The 12,928-nt window shown below is 40.9% G+C and overlaps 13 non-coding genes and 1 pseudogene across 13 annotated transcripts; all 14 read left to right on the forward strand.

Moving 5' to 3' along the window:
• Positions 1-120: 120 nt before the first annotated feature.
• LOC123468783 lies at positions 121-239 on the forward strand (annotated as a pseudogene).
• Positions 240-597: 358 nt separating this feature from the next.
• On the forward strand, positions 598-716 carry LOC123468814. Its single transcript, XR_006642391.1, has one exon. It is a non-coding gene; the product is annotated as a 5S ribosomal RNA (ribosomal RNA).
• A 358-nt stretch (positions 717-1,074) lies between these two features.
• Positions 1,075-1,193, forward strand: LOC123468815. The gene has a single exon (XR_006642392.1). It is a non-coding gene; the product is annotated as a 5S ribosomal RNA (ribosomal RNA).
• Positions 1,194-7,022: 5,829 nt separating this feature from the next.
• On the forward strand, positions 7,023-7,141 carry LOC123468816. Its single transcript, XR_006642393.1, has one exon. It is a non-coding gene; the product is annotated as a 5S ribosomal RNA (ribosomal RNA).
• Positions 7,142-8,413: 1,272 nt separating this feature from the next.
• LOC123468817 lies at positions 8,414-8,532 on the forward strand. Its single transcript, XR_006642394.1, has one exon. It is a non-coding gene; the product is annotated as a 5S ribosomal RNA (ribosomal RNA).
• A 370-nt stretch (positions 8,533-8,902) lies between these two features.
• Positions 8,903-9,021, forward strand: LOC123468818. The gene has a single exon (XR_006642395.1). It is a non-coding gene; the product is annotated as a 5S ribosomal RNA (ribosomal RNA).
• Positions 9,022-9,379: 358 nt separating this feature from the next.
• Positions 9,380-9,498, forward strand: LOC123468820. Its single transcript, XR_006642397.1, has one exon. It is a non-coding gene; the product is annotated as a 5S ribosomal RNA (ribosomal RNA).
• Positions 9,499-9,856: 358 nt separating this feature from the next.
• Positions 9,857-9,975, forward strand: LOC123468821. Its single transcript, XR_006642398.1, has one exon. It is a non-coding gene; the product is annotated as a 5S ribosomal RNA (ribosomal RNA).
• A 358-nt stretch (positions 9,976-10,333) lies between these two features.
• On the forward strand, positions 10,334-10,452 carry LOC123468822. Its single transcript, XR_006642399.1, has one exon. It is a non-coding gene; the product is annotated as a 5S ribosomal RNA (ribosomal RNA).
• Positions 10,453-10,810: 358 nt separating this feature from the next.
• LOC123468823 lies at positions 10,811-10,929 on the forward strand. Its single transcript, XR_006642400.1, has one exon. It is a non-coding gene; the product is annotated as a 5S ribosomal RNA (ribosomal RNA).
• Positions 10,930-11,288: 359 nt separating this feature from the next.
• Positions 11,289-11,407, forward strand: LOC123468824. Its single transcript, XR_006642401.1, has one exon. It is a non-coding gene; the product is annotated as a 5S ribosomal RNA (ribosomal RNA).
• Positions 11,408-11,765: 358 nt separating this feature from the next.
• On the forward strand, positions 11,766-11,884 carry LOC123468776. Its single transcript, XR_006642363.1, has one exon. It is a non-coding gene; the product is annotated as a 5S ribosomal RNA (ribosomal RNA).
• Positions 11,885-12,243: 359 nt separating this feature from the next.
• LOC123468825 lies at positions 12,244-12,362 on the forward strand. The gene has a single exon (XR_006642402.1). It is a non-coding gene; the product is annotated as a 5S ribosomal RNA (ribosomal RNA).
• Positions 12,363-12,720: 358 nt separating this feature from the next.
• Positions 12,721-12,839, forward strand: LOC123468826. The gene has a single exon (XR_006642403.1). It is a non-coding gene; the product is annotated as a 5S ribosomal RNA (ribosomal RNA).
• The last annotated feature ends 89 nt before the right edge of the window (positions 12,840-12,928 follow it).

Raw genomic sequence — 12,928 nt, forward strand, 5'->3', positions numbered from 1 at the left:
CAACGAACACGATGGTTACCAGTCCAATATCCTTAATTATAGAAATCAATCGTCCTTGTGTAGGTTTCAATGTTGGAAAATCATTCCGTGAGTGTATTCAATTCAGTCTCGTATTAAAACGTCAACGGCCATACCACGCAGAAAAAACCTGGTCTCGTCAGCTCCCAGAAGTTAAGCTGCGTCGGGTCCCGTTAGTACCTAGAAGGATGACCGCTTGGGAAAACGGGATGCTGTTGGCATCAAACCTTTTATAGCCAGCAAGAGTTTCGTAAATGAATCAAAGTTTTAGTTAAAACCATCTCGTGGTGAATTTTGACACTCTATTAAACGCCATCTAGTGGTAAATTTTGTTATTTCACATCGTACACACTGATAGCTATTTTTTTAAACACCAACAAGGGAAGTTTAGAGCGGTTCTTAACCATCAGTGACTTTACCGAGGAATGTGAATTTCTATCTCATAGAATAATGGTGGCTCAACGAACACGATGGTTACCAGTCCAATATCCTTAATTATAGAAATCAATCGTCCTTGTGTAGGTTTCAATGTTGGAAAATCATTCCGTGAGTGTATTCAATTTAGTCTCGTTTTAAAATGTCAACGGCCATACCACGCAGAAAAAACCTGGTCTCGTCAGCTCCCAGAAGTTAAGCTGCGTCGGGTCCCGTTAGTACCTAGAAGGGTGACCGCTTGGGAATACGGGATGCTGTTGGCATCAAACCTTTTATAGCCAGCAAGAGTTTCGTAAATGAATCAAAGTTTTAGTTAAAACCATCTCGTGGTGAATTTTGACACTCTATTAAACGCCATCTAGTGGTAAATTTTGTTATTTCACATCATACACACTGATAGCTATTTTTTTAAACACCAACAAGGGAAGTTTAGAGCGGTTCTTAACCATCAGTGACTTTACCGAGGAATGTGAATTTCTATCTCATAGAATAATGGTGGCTCAACGAACACGATGGTTACCAGTCCAATATCCTTAATTATAGAAATCAATCGTCCTTGTGTAGGTTTCAATGTTGGAAAATCATTCCGTGAGTGTATTCAATTCAGTCTCGTATTAAAACGTCAACGGCCATACCACGCAGAAAAAACCTGGTCTCGTCAGCTCCCAGAAGTTAAGCTGCGTCGGGTCCCGTTAGTACCTAGAAGGGTGACCGCTTGGGAATACGGGATGCTGTTGGCATCAAACCTTTTATAGCCAGCAAGAGTTTCGTAAATGAATCAAAGTTTTAGTTAAAACCATCTCGTGGTGAATTTTGACACTCTATTAAACGCCATCTAGTGGTAAATTTTGTTATTTCACATCATACACACTGATAGCTATTTTTTTAAACACCAACAAGGGAAGTTTAGAGCGGTTCTTAACCATCAGTGACTTTACCGAGGAATGTGAATTTCTATCTCATAGAATAATGGTGGCTCAACGAACACGATGGTTACCAGTCCAATATCCTTAATTAAAAAAATAAATCTTCTTTGTGTAGTTTTTATTTTTTGGAAAATCATTCCGTGAGTGTATTCAATTCAGTCTCGTTTTAAAATGTCAACGGCCATACCACGCAGAAAAAACCTGGTCTCGTCAGCTCCCAGAAGTTAAGCTGCGTCGGATGCAGACGTCTTTTTGTGTTCTCCCGTTTTTCCATCATTTTGTGAGTTTTTGTTATTTTTTATTACTTTTTGTTGTTATATTCGTGTTTTTGAGTGTTTATTTTGTATAGTTTAGCTGTTTTTGTAGTGTTTTGTTGCCAATTGTTTTATTTGTCGTGTTTGTTTACGTGTGTGGGGTCCTTCCCCTCCCCCTTTTTGGCAGTTTGTTTACATTGTCTAGGGGACAATGGCTGCCAAGTGGCTCAATAGTGTAGATATTGATTTTGGGGTTCAATTCCCGAAATTGAGTATGCGTACGGTTCATGGTTTTGTGCGTAGTTTGAAGGTTGATGCTCAGGATCTCTTAGGCCTAGTTGCTGTGCTAGATACGAGAAACCAGGTCGCTAGAATTACGTTTACGTCAGAGGCATATACCTCAAGTTTTTTGTCCCAACACAGTGGTATCGTCAGGACCGAATTGGAGGGGAAAGAAGTTAGTGTAGTGATAAAGGATAGCAATATCCAAGAGAAATTTGTTCGAATTGCAGGGATTCCACAGAACTTAGACTTGGGAGTAGTTCAGACACGTCTTAAGGAATTTGGAAATGTAATTGAAGCTCGGTGGGAGCGCTATCGGGTGGCAGAGGATGAAGTTTTATACCCTGTCCTAGCAACTTGGATGATTGTAAGAATGACGGTGACGAAAAACATTCCCTCATACATTACCATTGGCAGTTATCGTGCCATGGTAAAGTATGACGGACAAAAGCCCACTTGCAGACTTTGCGACGAAGAGACACACTTTAGCTACGACTGCCCAACTTTAAAACGAAACCAGGAACCCACCATTGTCCAAAAACCTGTTGCCAAAAAGACTAAAAAGACAGAGACTATTAAACAGACACCCGTAGTAATTCCCGTGGTAGCAAATTCCATGGTTTCCCAGGTACCTCTGGGGAGTGAATCACAAGATTCACTCTCAGGAAGTACTAATAATTTGGAAACTGAAACCATGGAATGTGACACTGCTACCACTCCCGCATCTGTACCTCCGAAAGACAATCCTTTGAAACCAATTACGAAATCCAAAATAGTAGCACCTCACACAGAGACAGAAGACCAGGAAACAGTGACAATTATCATGGAATCAATGGAACCCGACACGGGGGAAATTGATACCACTGATCCAGACAAAACTAAGGACCCCCTGAAAATTCCCACGGTACCACGAAGTAAACGATTTAAACCTACCCTGACGCCCCAAAATTCGAAACCCACTTCAGGCATTCCCGTACTCAAAAAACCTAACACATGACTTCACAATTAAAAATCGCTTCTATCAACATTGGAGGTATTCGATCAGTCGAGCGACGTCAAATTCTTTTAAATTTTTGCAGGGACGGTAATTTAGATATCGTAGGACTTCAAGAGGTAGCCTTTCACTCTTGCCCAATTATTGAAAGCTGTTACCACTTGCTAGCAAATGTCGGTCCTAACAAAAAAGGAACAGCCATTCTAATTAGACATGGTCTGGAGTATTCTCGACTGCTTCTTGAACCTGACGGAAGGCTTATCTCGATTGACGTAAAATGTTTTACGTTTATTAATATCTATGCCCCGTCAGGTAAGCAGGTAAAGAATGAGAGAAACAATTTTCTTCGTCAAACCGTTCCTGCCTACTCGGTTACCACTCGACTGCCCTTCGTGTTGATGGGCGATTTTAATTGTGTTGACGACATCCAAGATAGGGCAAATATCCAATCCCTCCCTGTCCCAAGTAGTGTTGTTAGCTATGCTTTGAAGGAGATGGTTACTGGTCTTGATCTGGTAGACATCTGGAAAAAGCTAAATCATAGTGATCCGGGCCACACTTTCCATTACCACGACGGTTCTTCTAGGCTTGATAGGATTTATGCTAGTCGATCGTTTGCGGATAAATTTTTAAATATTTGTTTGCAGCCTTTATCGATTAGTGACCATCAGTCGGTACAATCCACACTTACTTGCAATCTTGATCTCCCAAATCGTAGCAGACCACCTGCCGGATTGTGGAAACTAAATACTTCAATATTGTCAGAAGAAGGTTTTCAGAAATACGTAACCAATTTCATTCAGGAATCTGCTAATCATCCTCTTAGGGAAAGTAATGTAGCAAATTGGTGGGAGAGTGTCCTGAAAACGGGTATCAAGCGTATTTCGGTGGATTATTCCAGGCAAAGAGCAAGGCTGATAAGAGAAACTAAGTTTTTCTATCAATCTTGCATACAGGAAATGGCCGAAGCAGATACCTTTGATTGGGTTGCCTTTCAACAGTTGAGAAAATTCTCAAAGTCTTGGGAGGAGAGCACACTCAAAGGGTATGGGATTCGTTCCCGCTGCTTCGAAGGGCCAGATGTAGAGGAAGCAAGTATTTTTCACATAAATCGTGCCAGGAATAATTATCGAAAATGTTGCATTGATAAGATCATTGCCCCCAATGGCACTTGCTTATCGACCAAAGAGGAAATTTCAGCAGAAATTGTTGCTCATTTTAAAAAATTTTTAAGACTCAACCTTCTCCTGACATACTGGCAGGGTCTGAGTTCCTTGAAGGAGTAAGAGATTGCTTTAAGCCAACCCCAAACCTAACAGCACCAATTTCCCTTCTTGAGATTAGAGCTGCTCTAATAGCAATGAAGTCAAACAAGTCCCCTGGCACCGATGGCATTCCTTACGAGTTTTACGTAGAATTTTGGGACGTGATCGCACCCCACTTCTTGGATATGTTTAATCATATCCTGGAAAGGGAATCTCTGACGTCTTCGCAGGGCCAAGCGGCGATCAGGCTAATTCCTAAGTCTTCGGGACTTTGTGGAATTTCTAATTTTCGGCCAATTTTCTCTTTTGAATTGTGACTACAAAGTCATGGCATCTGTCTTAGCGAGACGATTGAGGCAGACACTATCTTCTACCATAGGGCCTCATCAAAAAGGTGGGGTACCTGGTAGATTGATTTTTGATAATTTAAGTCTTTATAGAGATGTCATTCAATTCGTTGATGACCGGGGATGTCATGACTCTTCCAACTCTTCGATTCGGGGTATGGGCGCTGCCATTGTTGGAGTTGACTTTGAAAAGGCCTACGACCTGGTTAACAGGGAAGTCCTCTGGAGGATTCTGGATGTTATGGGTTACCCCACCACTTTCGTCCGTTGGTTACAGACTATGTATTCTGTAACAGGAATGTCAATCCTCAACGGATCAGAGGTGGCTGGGGTGATTTATGATATTCAGTCGATTCGCCAGGGATGCCCCCTATCTGTCCATCTCTTCGTTCTATACATTGAGCCATTACTTGTGCGTTTATCTCGAGCTCTCAAGGGTATATCATTGTTTAATGAAAAACTCACTGTCAGAGCCTTTGTTGATGACGTCACCATTTTCGTTTCATGTGACGAAGATTTTACCAGGGCAGGACAAGTCCTTGACTTGTTCTGTCAGTGGACAAAGGCAAGGATGAATAAGGAGAAAACAAAAGCCCTGGGACTCGGGACTTGGAGCTCTAGATCAATTTGGCCTCTTGAGTGGCTTGTGTCAGCACCAACATTGTCCCTGTTAGGAATTAAATTCTCTCACTCCATAGTCGAGACAGCTGGTAGGGTCTGGAATGATGCATTCGGCTCTCTAAATGGTATTCTGCGAGAGAATGCCTGTCGACGTTTTAATATTTACCAAAAGGTGATTTTCCTCAAGTCGAAGGCTCTCTCGGGAACTGTGTATATTGCACAGGTATTACCTTGTAATGCAAATATAGCTGACCAGGTTTCAAAGGCTGTCATGAAGTTCCTATGGATGGGAAAAGTAGAAAGGCCGAAAAAAACTGTAATATACCGTACTGTCAAACAAGGGGGACTGGGAATGGTCAACACACACCTGTTTTACCGTTCCCTTTTCCTGTGCCCCATGTATAAAGTCCTGACCGGCCCCAACAGCCCAGAAAGCTCTCTACTTCGGTATTGGATGTCCTTCCCTCTCCGAACCTTATTGCCACTCTACAAGGACAACACCGTACCCGTAGCAGTCATGAAGAGGCCCTATTACCTTCAGGAACCCCTGCATCAAATCAAGCAACTCTTTGCATCTTCAATCCTGGTGCAGGGGAATCCAATGGTTCATCGGAAAACTTACAACCATTGGGTTCTGGAGGTGACGACCATGGGAAAGCTGGAGATCCTGAGGCCTAATCTGGATTGGCCACGAATCTGGAAGGCGATTGCAGCCCTTCCTAGTAACATCAGAGAGACCATGTTCCTGTTCAACCAGCGACTTCTCCCTACCAGGACCAGATGCCATCGGTTGGATCCCAACAAGGACGCAAAATGCCCAATCTGCCATCAAGACCCCCGGAAACCGATGAGCATCTGATGTTCCAGTGTCCTGAACGCCTCACCGTTTGGAGCTGGTTGGAAGGAATCATGCGTCAAAAGGGCTGCAAGACATCAAAAGAAGATCTGATTCGTGGTCATTTTGGGCCAATAGGGAATCTCCGGCAAGCGTTTACTCTTCTGGCTGCCTACATCTTCATCAACTGGAAGGCAAGGAACCATCAACGTACCCCAAATCAAGAAGAAGTAGAGAGCTTATGGAAAACACTTTACCCCCATAGTTAAATCCACCATTCTCTTTTATCTTTTCCCATATTTTACTTTCATTTTGTTCATTTAGTTTGTTTGTGTTTTATTTAATACCTAAATATGTAAAATCTTTGTTTATTTTTGTTTATTGTAATATCCTACCCCTATGTCATCTGCTATTGTTTACTTTTGTTTATTTTTGTTTAGCACAACCTATGATCCCTTGCATTTGCTTGTTTTTGTTTCTGTTTAGCACTAAGACCCCCATTGCCAAATTTTCTTTTCTCTGCCCTAATAACGTCTGCATCCGAGGGGCGAAATTATTTGTTTGTTTTTGTTTGCTTTTGTTTGTTTTGTTTTTTGAAAATTGAAAATTAACAGAAAATAAAAGAGAATTTTACAAAAAAAAAAAAAAAGAAGGGTGACCGCTTGGGAATACGGGATGCTGTTGGCATCAAACCTTTTATAGCCAGCAAGAGTTTCGTAAATGAATCAAAGTTTTAGTTAAAACCATCTCGTGGTGAATTTTGACACTCTATTAAACGCCATCTAGTGGTAAATTTTGTTATTTCACATCATACACACTGATAGCTATTTTTTTAAACACCAACAAGGGAAGTTTAGAGCGGTTCTTAACCATCAGTGACTTTACCGAGGAATGTGAATTTCTATCTCATAGAATAATGGTGGCTCAACGAACACGATGGTTACCAGTCCAATATCCTTAATTATAGAAATCAATCGTCCTTGTGTAGGTTTCAATGTTGGAAAATCATTCCGTGAGTGTATTCAATTCAGTCTCGTATTAAAACGTCAACGGCCATACCACGCAGAAAAAACCTGGTCTCGTCAGCTCCCAGAAGTTAAGCTGCGTCGGGTCCCGTTAGTACCTAGAAGGGTGACCGCTTGGGAATACGGGATGCTGTTGGCATCAAACCTTTTATAGCCAGCAAGAGTTTCGTAAATGAATCAAAGTTTTAGTTAAAACCATCTCGTGGTGAATTTTGACACTCTATTAAACGCCATCTAGTGGTAAATTTTGTTATTTCACATCATACACACTGATAGCTATTTTTTTAAACACCAACAAGGGAAGTTTAGAGCGGTTCTTAACCATCAGTGACTTTACCGAGGAATGTGAATTTCTATCTCATAGAATAATGGTGGCTCAACGAACACGATGGTTACCAGTCCAATATCCTTAATTATAGAAATCAATCGTCCTTGTGTAGGTTTCAATGTTGGAAAATCATTCCGTGAGTGTATTCAATTCAGTCTCGTATTAAAACGTCAACGGCCATACCACGCAGAAAAAACCTGGTCTCGTCAGCTCCCAGAAGTTAAGCTGCGCCGGGTCCCGTTAGCTACCTAGAAGGGTGACCGCTTGGGTACGGGATGGTTGGCATCAAACCTTTTATAGCCAGCAAGAGTTTCGTAAATGAATAAAGTTTTAGTTAAAACCATCTCGTGGTTTTAATTTTGACACTCTATTAAACGCCATCTAGTGGTAAATTTTGTTATTTCACATCATACACACTGATAGCTATTTTTTTAAACACACAAGGGAAGTTTAAGGGTTCTTAACCATCAGTGACTTTACCGAGGAATGTGAATTTCTATCTCATAGAATAATGGTGGCTCAACGAACACGATGGTTACCAGTCCAATATCCTTAATTATAGAATCAATCGTCCTTGTGAAGCGTTTGGCAATGTTGGAAAATCATTCCGTGAGTGGATTCAATTCAGTCTCGTATTAAAACGTCAACGGCCATACCACGCAGAAAAAACCTGTTCTGTGTTTGCTGCTCGGGTCCCGTTAGTACCTAGCAAGATGGTTGTGGCATCAAACCTTTTATAGCCAGCAAGAGTTTCGTAAATGAATCAAAGTTTTAGTTAAAACCATCTCGTGGTGAATTTTGACACTCTATTAAACGCCATCTAGTGGTAAATTTTGTTATTTCACATCATACACACTGATAGCTATTTTTTTAAACACCAACAAGGGAAGTTTAGAGCGGTTCTTAACCATCAGTGACTTTACCGAGGAATGTGAATTTCTATCTCATAGAATAATGGTGGCTCAACGAACACGATGGTTACCAGTCCAATATCCTTAATTATAGAAATCAATCGTCCTTGTGTAGGTTTCAATGTTGGAAAATCATTCCGTGAGTGTATTCAATTCAGTCTCGTATTAAAATGTCAACGGCCATACCACGCAGAAAAAACCTGGTCTCGTCAGCTCCCAGAAGTTAAGCTGCGTCGGGTCCCGTTAGTACCTAGAAGGGTGACCGCTTGGGAATACGGGATGCTGTTGGCATCAAACCTTTTATAGCCAGCAAGAGTTTCGTAAATGAATCAAAGTTTTAGTTAAAACCATCTCGTGGTGAATTTTGACACTCTATTAAACGCCATCTAGTGGTAAATTTTGTTTTATTTTCACATCATACCACTGATAGCTATTTTTAACACCAATTTTTAAACCCAACAAGGGAAGTTTAGAGCGGTTCTTAACCATCAGTGACTTTACCGAGGAATGTGAATTTCTATCTCATAGAATAATGGTGGCTCAACGAACACGATGGTTACCAGTCCAATATCCTTAATTATAGAAATCAATCGTCCTTGTGTAGGTTTCAATGTTGGAAAATCATTCCGTGAGTGTATTCAATTCAGTCTCGTATTAAAATGTCAACGGCCATACCACGCAGAAAAAACCTGGTCTCGTCAGCTCCCAGAAGTTAAGCTGCGTCGGGTCCCGTTAGTACCTAGAAGGGTGACCGCTTGGGAATACGGGATGCTGTTGGCATCAAACCTTTTATAGCCAGCAAGAGTTTCGTAAATGAATCAAAGTTTTAGTTAAAACCATCTCGTGGTGAATTTTGACACTCTATTAAACGCCATCTAGTGGTAAATTTTGTTATTTCACATCGTACACACTGATAGCTATTTTTTTAAACACCAACAAGGGAAGTTTAGAGCGGTTCTTAACCATCAGTGACTTTACCGAGGAATGTGAATTTCTATCTCATAGAATAATGGTGGCTCAACGAACACGATGGTTACCAGTCCAATATCCTTAATTATAGAAATCAATCGTCCTTGTGTAGGTTTCAATGTTGGAAAATCATTCCGTGAGTGTATTCAATTCAGTCTCGTATTAAAACGTCAACGGCCATACCACGCAGAAAAAACCTGGTCTCGTCAGCTCCCAGAAGTTAAGCTGCGTCGGGTCCCGTTAGTACCTAGAAGGGTGACCGCTTGGGAATACGGGATGCTGTTGGCATCAAACCTTTTATAGCCAGCAAGAGTTTCGTAAATGAATCAAAGTTTTAGTTAAAACCATCTCGTGGTGAATTTTGACACTCTATTAAACGCCATCTAGTGGTAAATTTTGTTATTTCACATCATACACACTGATAGCTATTTTTTTAAACACCAACAAGGGAAGTTTAGAGCGGTTCTTAACCATCAGTGACTTTACCGAGGAATGTGAATTTCTATCTCATAGAATAATGGTGGCTCAACGAACACGATGGTTACCAGTCCAATATCCTTAATTATAGAAATCAATCGTCCTTGTGTAGGTTTCAATGTTGGAAAATCATTCCGTGAGTGTATTCAATTCAGTCTCGTATTAAAATGTCAACGGCCATACCACGCAGAAAAAACCTGGTCTCGTCAGCTCCCAGAAGTTAAGCTGCGTCGGGTCCCGTTAGTACCTAGAAGGGTGACCGCTTGGGAATACGGGATGCTGTTGGCATCAAACCTTTTATAGCCAGCAAGAGTTTCGTAAATGAATCAAAGTTTTAGTTAAAACCATCTCGTGGTGAATTTTGACACTCTATTAAACGCCATCTAGTGGTAAATTTTGTTATTTCACATCATACACACTGATAGCTATTTTTTTAAACACCAACAAGGGAAGTTTAGAGCGGTTCTTAACCATCAGTGACTTTACTGAGGAATGTGAATTTCTATCTCATAGAATAATGGTGGCTCAACGAACACGATGGTTACCAGTCCAATATCCTTAATTATAGAAATCAATCGTCCTTGTGTAGGTTTCAATGTTGGAAAATCATTCCGTGAGTGTATTCAATTCAGTCTCGTATTAAAATGTCAACGGCCATACCACGCAGAAAAAACCTGGTCTCGTCAGCTCCCAGAAGTTAAGCTGCGTCGGGTCCCGTTAGTACCTAGAAGGGTGACCGCTTGGGAATACGGGATGCTGTTGGCATCAAACCTTTTATAGCCAGCAAGAGTTTCGTAAATGAATCAAAGTTTTAGTTAAAACCATCTCGTGGTGAATTTTGACACTCTATTAAACGCCATCTAGTGGTAAATTTTGTTATTTCACATCATACACACTGATAGCTATTTTTTTAAACACCAACAAGGGAAGTTTAGAGCGGTTCTTAACCATCAGTGACTTTACCGAGGAATGTGAATTTCTATCTCATAGAATAATGGTGGCTCAACGAACACGATGGTTACCAGTCCAATATCCTTAATTATAGAAATCAATCGTCCTTGTGTAGGTTTCAATGTTGGAAAATCATTCCGTGAGTGTATTCAATTCAGTCTCGTATTAAAATGTCAACGGCCATACCACGCAGAAAAAACCTGGTCTCGTCAGCTCCCAGAAGTTAAGCTGCGTCGGGTCCCGTTAGTACCTAGAAGGGTGACCGCTTGGGAATACGGGATGCTGTTGGCATCAAACCTTTTATAGCCAGCAAGAGTTTCGTAAATGAATCAAAGTTTTAGTTAAAACCATCTCGTGGTGAATTTTGACACTCTATTAAACGCCATCTAGTGGTAAATTTTGTTATTTCACATCATACACACTGATAGCTATTTTTTTAAACACCAACAAGGGAAGTTTAGAGCGGTTCTTAACCATCAGTGACTTTACTCGAGGAATGTGAATTTCTATCTCATAGAATAATGGTGGCTCAACGAACACGATGGTTACCAGTCCAATATCCTTAATTATAGAAATCAATCGTCCTTGTGTAGGTTTCAATGTTGGAAAATCATTCCGTGAGTGTATTCAATTCAGTCTCGTATTAAAACGTCAACGGCCATACCACGCAGAAAAAACCTGGTCTCGTCAGCTCCCAGAAGTTAAGCTGCGTCGGGTCCCGTTAGTACCTAGAAGGGTGACCGCTTGGGAATACGGGATGCTGTTGGCATCAAACCTTTTATAGCCAGCAAGAGTTTCGTAAATGAATCAAAGTTTTAGTTAAAACCATCTCGTGGTGAATTTTGACACTCTATTAAACGCCATCTAGTGGTAAATTTTGTTATTTCACATCATACACACTGATAGCTATTTTTTTAAACACCAACAAGGGAAGTTTAGAGCGGTTCTTAACCATCAGTGACTTTACCGAGGAATGTGAATTTCTATCTCATAGAATAATGGTGGCTCAACGAACACGATGGTTACCAGTCCAATATCCTTAATTATAGAAATCAATCGTCCTTGTGTAGGTTTCAATGTTGGAAAATCATTCCGTGAGTGTATTCAATTCAGTCTCGTATTAAAATGTCAACGGCCATACCACGCAGAAAACACCTGGTCTCGTCAGCTCCCAGAAGTTAAGCTGCGTCGGGTCCCGTTAGTACCTAGAAGGGTGACCGCTTGGGAATACGGGATGCTGTTGGCATCAAACCTTTTATAGCCAGCAAGAGTTTCGTAAATGAATCAAAGTTTTAGTTAAAACCATCTCGTGGTGAATTTTGACACTCTATTAAACGCCATCTAGTGGTAAATTTTGTTATTTCACATCATACACACTGATAGCTATTTTTTTAAACACCAACAAGGGAAGTTTAGAGCGGTTCTTAACCATCAGTGACTTTACCGAGGAATGTGAATTTCTATCTCATAGAATAATGGTGGCTCAACGAACACGATGGTTACCAGTCCAATATCCTTAATTATAGAAATCAATCGTCCTTGTGTAGGTTTCCAATGTTGGAAAATCATTCCGTGAGTGTATTCAATTCAGTCTCGTATTAAAACGTCAACGGCCATACCACGCAGAAAAAACCTGGTCTCGTCAGCTCCCAGAAGTTAAGCTGCGTCGGGTCCCGTTAGTACCTAGAAGGGTGACCGCTTGGGAATACGGGATGCTGTTGGCATCAAACCTTTTATAGCCAGCAAGAGTTTCGTAAATGAATCAAAGTTTTAGTTAAAACCATCTCGTGGTGAATTTTGACACTCTATTAAACGCCATCTAGTGGTAAATTTTGTTATTTCACATCATACACACTGATAGCTATTTTTTTAAACACCAACAAGGGAAGTTTAGAGCGGTTCTTAACCATCAGTGACTTTACCGAGGAATGTGAATTTCTATCTCATAGAATAATGGTGGCTCAACGAACACGATGGTTACCAGTCCAATATCCTTAATTATAGAAATCAATCGTCCTTGTGTAGGTTTCAATGTTGGAAAATCATTCCGTGAGTGTATTCAATTCAGTCTCGTATTAAAATGTCAACGGCCATACCACGCAGAAAAAACCTGGTCTCGTCAGCTCCCAGAAGTTAAGCTGCGTCGGGTCCCGTTAGTACCTAGAAGGGTGACCGCTTGGGAATACGGGATGCTGTTGGCATCAAACCTTTTATAGCCAGCAAGAGTTTCGTAAATGAATCAAAGTTTTAGTTAAAACCATCTCGTGGTAGGAATTGAACGAAGTACGTC

This window comes from Daphnia magna, unplaced genomic scaffold (genome assembly GCF_020631705.1).
Source record: "Daphnia magna isolate NIES unplaced genomic scaffold, ASM2063170v1.1 Dm_contigs433, whole genome shotgun sequence".
Classification (NCBI taxonomy): domain Eukaryota; kingdom Metazoa; phylum Arthropoda; class Branchiopoda; order Diplostraca; family Daphniidae; genus Daphnia; species Daphnia magna.